Here is a 7302-nt window from a genome sequence, read left to right as displayed (position 1 = left end):
GTACCTGGGAATTCTCGTCTAGAATTGTAAATTAAAGCAAACCACATCTTGGATGATCTTCACATGTGGTGTTCCCTCCATAAACTCTCCATTTCAGTCCCTAAAACTAAACAGGTTCTTCTGAAAGGCCTACTGAATCGTAATCGTCCCCCTGTGGTTAAAATTCTTGACCAGGCTGTTAAATTGGTAAGTGAATATAAATACCTTGGGGTGGTGATTGATGATCGTTTATCTTTCATTCCCCATTGTAAGTACCTTCGGCAGAAAATCCGTTCTCTTACCGGCTGGCTGTTGCGTCTTGCCCGTTCCCTCTGGAATCTTAAGTCGTCTTCTCTTGGTCTTTACTACAAGTGTATCTTCATCCCCATCGTCTGCTATGGTGCTGGCGCTTGGGGCTTCAGAATTCTTAATTCACTGGTCCAAAAATACCTTCTGCAGGCGCAGCGGTCCTTCCTTCTCTATACTTGCAGGGCATGTAGAACTGTTTCTACTGATGCCCTGCTTGTTATTAATGGTCGTCTCCCTATCTACCTGGAAATTATATTGCATTTCTTGTCTTACCATAGGAAATCTCTCTCTCCTGCCTCGGTGGGAGATTTTGCTAATAATTATGAGAACTCTACAAATGTTGATCTGGCCAGACTTTCCAATCTTGCTTTGGAAGAGTGGCAACACTCTTGGGATGATTCCTCTCTCGGCAGAATCACATACGCTTTCTTTCCTCGTGTTTTTATTAAAGATAAAAACTTTAACTGGCTTCAACTTGGGTTATTTCCCACTTTCTTAATCACGGGACATGGAATTAATTCTCGTTTATATAGATTTGGACTCGTCCCCTCTCCTCTCTGCTCTTGTGGCTCTGAGGAGACGGTTGAACATATTGTCCTACATTGTAATTTATATGTGGATTTAAGACAACAATTGTCTATCTGTACAAATGTATATAATTTAGATGATTTTTGGCGCCTGGTTGGGTCGGCGGACTCTCTTTCTGCCTTCTCTTCTTTTCTAAATCTTGTCCAATTGAATGCTCAAAGAGCAAGAGCCGTTGTAGATCAGATCAAACTCAAATTGGAAGAAAATAATATAGATATCTTGGTACTCCAGGAGCCCTACGCACATATGGGTAGGGTTCAGGGATACCCAAGAGACTATAAAATAATAGAATACACCTCAGGTGTCCCTTCCACAGCAATAGTAGTTAAAAATACTGACCTTACAGTCACAAAGGTGGGTCACCTTTGCTCCCCAGTGGGAGTGTGTGCCCATATTACCAGTGCTGTAGGACAGTTTTACATTATTTCACTATATTCCAGACCAGGTGAAGATATAAATCCAACTATTGAATACCTACAAGTAGTCACAAACTTGCTACCTACTGCAAATATCATAGTGTGTGCTGATGTCAACTGCCGGTCAGCCTTATGGCATAGCCGTACAGAAGACAGAGCAGGCACACACAACGGCCAGATACTTTCAGACTATATAGCCACCTCACCCTTTCAAGTGCTAAACCAACCAAATAACCTCCCAACCTTTAGCAGTACCATGTGGGAGAGTGACATTGATATCACTCTTGCCACCAATTCAATAGCTTATAAAATCACAGACTGGTGTGTCCAGCCAGCCTGGACCACATCAGATCACAGAGCCATTTCCTTCAAACTAAACAGGCAATTACAAACAACCCAACACTCTCTGTTGGATATCAAAAGGTATAACCTTAAAAAGGCAAACTGGCAGATTTTTGCAGAACATACAGCAGCTGAGCTGCAAAAACAGGAAAATGAGTGGTCTAGATCAGGCAACTGTAGCCCGGACGAGCAAGCACTGACTATGACAAACATTTTAACAAAAACAGCAACCCTGTCTATCCCACGGAAAAAACCGAGGAAGCAGACAGTTCCCTGGTGGTGTCCCGAACTGACTATACTCAGAAGTAGGGTACACCAGGCACGGAGACATTTTCAAAGAGCCAGAACATCTTGGTCACAAAATGAGGTGGATGCACTGAGAGATTCTTATAAAACTCTCAGGAATCAGTATACAGCCCTCATAAGAGATAAGAAAAAGGAATGCTGGAAGCACTTGGTGGGAACTACTGGAAACAATAACCCTTGGGGAGTTGTCTACAGAATAGTGACCAACAAGCTGCCAAGAGGAGATGTCTTAGAAACTACTGTCAAACCAGATGGAACCCCAACCCTGTGTTGGGTGGATTCTGTAAATAACATCCTAGACAGTATCATTCAGACTGAAACTGGAAATCATTCCCCCACCCAACTCGACATTATAAAAGAAAACACTGAATATGACAATGCCAATATTGAACCTCTGTTCACTATACAAGACTTAGAAATAGCACTATCTAAAACCAAAAACAATAAATGCCCAGGTTTTGACCTCTTAGAGGTTGAGATTATCAAAAAATTAGCAGAAATAGCACCAGATAAATTAATAGCACTATATAATAACTGTATGACAGAAGGTATATTCCCAAAAATATGGAAACAAGCTGTGTTAAGGTTAATCCTGAAAAACCCTGAAAAACTCCCTACTGATCCCAAATCATATAGACCAATAGCCCTACTCCCTGTACTAGGGAAAATATACGAAAGATTAATATTCAGCAGATTAGCTCAATATTACACAGAAGCAGGCTTGCATTCCAACAATCAGTATGGTTTTAAGCAGGGCAATTCTACGGAGGATGCCATGCACCACCTACTGACAGCAGTTAAAAACACAGAGGAGAAATATATGCTGGCAATCTCCATTGACTTTGCTGGGGCATTTGACTCACTGTGGTGGCCTAGTGTCCTTAAGAGACTTCGCCAGGCAAATGCCCCACAAAACCTCTATAAGGTAATAAACAGCTACCTTACAGACAGAAGTGTCTCAGTACGCACAAGGTTCCAGGAATTGACACGCCCTGTGAATAAAGGCTGCCCGCAGGGATCAATCCTTGGCCCTTTCTTTTGGAACATTGTTCTGGATGAATTTCTGGCCTTGGATCTGGGCCCCGTGGAAAGCCTGGCCTTTGCAGATGACATGATTTTCCTTGTAAAAGGCAACTCACGAGTGGTTATAGAGCAAAGATCAAATGCCGCTCTCTTGCAGCTGCAGGAGTGGGCACAAATGCACATGCTCAAAATATCGCCTGAAAAAAACCAAACAAATACTTCTAAAAGGTAATTTGGACATAAGAAGACGTCCACAAATCAAAATTAACACAATCACTATAAAAATGGTAACAGAACTAAAATATCTTGGAGTGGTCTTTGATTCAAAATTAACTTTTTACCCCCATTTGATCTACTTGGCGAAGAAAGTGCGAAATTATGCAGGTATGATTGCCAGGATCAGTCGAGCAGACTGGGGACTCAAAAGAAAGACCTTGGCAATCATATACCGTGCAATGTTCCTACCTGTTATCACCTATGGAGCCGGTGCGTGGTTCATCCGCTCGGCCATAGTAAGAAATAGGAATAAATTAGAATCGATACAAAGGACAATACTACTCACTATTACCAGAGCATGTCGCACAGTAAGCACACCTGCACTACAGTTGCTGGCCGGAACTCTCCCACTTTACCTAGAAGTAGCCAAAAGAGGCTTATATTATAGATTTAAAAAGGGCATACCCACAGAATTTCTGGGGATAGCCCTTGATACAACCAATACCTTCAATGATGAAAGAAAAAGAATAGCCACAAAGCTCCACGAGCTATGGCAAACAAAGTGGGAGCAGGAAACCAGAGGTCTGGTCACCAAACGGTTTCTGCCACTGGTGTCAATGGTCAGCCCAAAGCCACCTAAGTGGTATGCCCCTGGACTTTTTACATCATTTATATTGACAGGGCACGGCTCCCTAAAGGCGAAACTAACCTCCTTAGGCCTGACCGATGACCCAAACTGCACCTGTGGCGAAAGTGAAGACTGGGCACATATTCTCTATGAATGTATAATATATGACATCCCCAGAACAGAGCTAATAGCACAGATTGGTCCCCTTCCCAGGGGAGAAGAACATCTCTTCATCATAGAAGAGCAAAATTATAAAGCTTTTACATCTTTCACACAGAAAGTTTTCGAAATGCGCAGAGCAATGCAAAGAATGGCAATTCAGCCCCCCAGCAATTAAACAATAATCAATAGTAAAATTGCCCAAGTTTCCCACCACGCCCAGATGATGACTTAGAAACTGTTAGGGTAGCAGAATTCTGCACCCTGACAGAAACTTGACATAACAAAACTCCCCATGACTACCATGCCATGTGTAGGGGCCCCAAACCAGTGTAGGGGAGGGGGATGGGAATGCATGCAGAGAAAGTGAATGGGAATGAGCAGAAGAGCAAATGTAATTGGCCAAAAGAATACAAAGTTAAAAATAACTTACATTACTTTATATATATTGTACCAACAAACATTTACAAACCACATAAACACTATCACTGCATTCTCCCCTGGCCTGCAAAAAAAAAAAACCACCTTGCAGCTAGGCCTGCACCACAACTGAAGAATAACAGTAAGTTGCGGTGCCCAGAGAGTGCAGTGCAGAAAGAAAGAGTCGAATAAATGAGATGAGAGCTAGAAGAATGAATAAAAGTGCAAGCGTGAGAGAAAAGAACACAAACCACAAATGCTAAGTTAAGTACACACTAACCCTGGTTTTAATTAGTATTTAAATTTACGCTACCCATCATTGCATCCCCTCCTGGTGTGTGAGAAAAAGATGAATGAGTTGAGTGAAATAATAAAAAAAAAAAAAAAAATAAATAAATAAATAAATAAATAAAAAAAAAAAAATATATATATATATAAAAAAAAAAAATTATAAAATAAGAAAAAAGTATAAAATAAAAAAAAAAATAAATAAATAAAATAAAAAATAAAAAAAAAAAATTATAAAATAAGAAAAAAGTATTAAAAAAAAAAAAATTATAAAATAAGAAAAAAGTATTAAAAAAAAAAAAAAGAATGCAAGTAGAGTGAGAATGCACATTACGAATGAAGTAAATGTGTGTGTCCCCCCCCCCTTCACCTGGTAGGTTCCTCACTGCCAGCTAACATATCCCACCCCCAGAGCGGGATGGGCAGCTGGACCTTCATACCGGATTCGACACTCCTTGGACATGACACCGACGAAGACATTCTGCGGCTTTGCTGCCAACACGCCATTGGCGATCCGAACTGGGTACTCTAACCTGGTTCCCTTTAAAACCCCATCCCCAGGCAGGGAATGGAGGAGACGGATCTCTGTCTCCTCTCCTCCCTGCCTACCCCCCATATTTCGCCTGGTGGGGCTCGTCTCCACTGACCTCTTTGGGGATGCCTACTCTATACGTCCCTATTCTTCTGTTTCCTCCCCAGTCTTCAATCTCCCCCCCCTCTCTCTCTCTCTCTCTCTCTCTCTCTCTCTCTCTCTCACTAAATCGACCTAGTACACCCCTTAACAATGCCGCCAAATTATAACCAACGTCTAAATTCTACCGGTTTTGTGCAAATCTCTAAGATATCTAACACTATCAGCTTTTATCTAGCGTTACATGTCTAAATTTAATAACATCAAAATTTTGCCCGACCTATTTGGCCTTTAACATATCTCTTTAGTGTTCAACCCTAACCAGCGATTTCCTAACAGCAATCCCATTAAGCATTAATGTCAAATGCATAAAATTTTTTTTTTTTTTTTAAATAGGCCCTAGCCACTGAAATCCCAGGAAACTAGGTGGCAGGACCTGCCAGAGCAAATTGTTGTGATACTGGATACACCCGGCTAGCCTCCACGTGGCAGGGTATGGGCAACGTCGGGCCCCACTAGGGGCCTGGCGGCCAATTAGCCGGATAAACAATGGGCACAACATATCACACTGCACAGACACGACCCACACACTTTCAAGTCTCTGGCTTGACAGTGTACTGTCCTCGATACAGTGAAACACACGCGGAGATGGGAGAAATCCCAGGTGCCGTCTGACACGAACATACCTTATACCTTATACCTTATTTGTTCTTAATATTTATATATATTACTGTATTGATATTTTTTTTTTTTTTTTTCGAGAGGAGTTTCTTCCTTGCCTAAATTGTCTTGTGTTTTGGACGCAGAGTTTTTGCCTCTTTTTCTGGAGACTTGTTTCAGGTTTTTGCCTGGCCGAGTGGGAGAGATGGACCTCCCCTCTCCCACTTCGAACTCTGTCCGGGTTGCCTGAAATGATTTTCTGTGTTAAATTGTATGTATTTTGTAAATACTGTAATTATCTTGTTAATATCATGGTGCTTTTGTTTGATTTGTTGTTTGCTCTCAGAATTGAGAGTAACTGATTTTATTGTGTTTTAAATCAGCAGTTAATCTTAAATGTTTATATTGTACATTACTTGTGTAGTTAGCTCATTATTATGTTGAAGAGACAGTTTTTCTCTTCTTGCGTTGTCTGTTTGGCTCTGAGGAGTGGGATGGACCTCTCCCTGCTCCCTCAGATCCAACCTTCAGTTGGCTGTTCTGGTTGAGTGAGATGATTTTCCTCTCTAGCCTGTCTTACTGCTGGCTGCTTTTCTTGCTGCTTGTGTTTTGATTTAATTTTGTTTTCCTGCGGGGCTGATTATTTGTTGTATTTTTCTTTCCTGCCTGATTGCAGCTGCAATCAGTTGGGTTTTTGCTAGTACCATATAGTTCTTAGTCTAGCATTTTTAGTTGTAAATGGGTTTTGGTTCTGAGGGGTGGGATGGACCTCTCCCCGCCCTCTCAGATCCAATTGCTTTGTTGGCAATTGACATCCATTTTTTTTTTTTTTTTTAATGCTTACCTATGCATTATTGTTAATTCTACGTGTCTTGTTATTTGAAACAAGTTTTGTTTTTCGCAGCTTGTGGTAGCAGCTTTGCACTTGCTGGTTATGTACATATGTTTATAGATTAGATTACTTGTGCAGAGACATCTTCTCTGCATATTAATTAATTATTGTTTAATACTTAACTTATTATTTTGATCTGTTATACTTAGATTTAAATTTAGAATTGCTTTTGATTCGGTTAACTAATTTATTTGTACAGTATTTATTGGTTTTGCCTTTGGCATATATTTGCCTTGGGTGAGTTCTGTTTGTCTCTTTGTGTTTTGTATATATGTTTCTACATTTCTTCTGGATGACTATTTCTGTTAATTTCTTGGTTGACTAATTTTTCAGCCAAGATTTTAATTACTTTGTAAATATTGTATATTTTACTCTCTGCTTATGCAGTGTAATTTGTTAATATGTTTACTGCTATGTTTCATATCGGTGACATAAGTATTTATTA

Source organism: Mastigoproctus giganteus, chromosome 14, assembly GCF_048544385.1.
Source record: "Mastigoproctus giganteus isolate SK-2022 chromosome 14, ASM4854438v1, whole genome shotgun sequence".
In the NCBI taxonomy this organism is placed as follows: Eukaryota; Metazoa; Arthropoda; class Arachnida; order Uropygi; family Thelyphonidae; genus Mastigoproctus; species Mastigoproctus giganteus.
The sequence above is the reverse complement of the archived record's forward strand: the minus strand, read 5'-3'. Positions refer to the sequence as shown.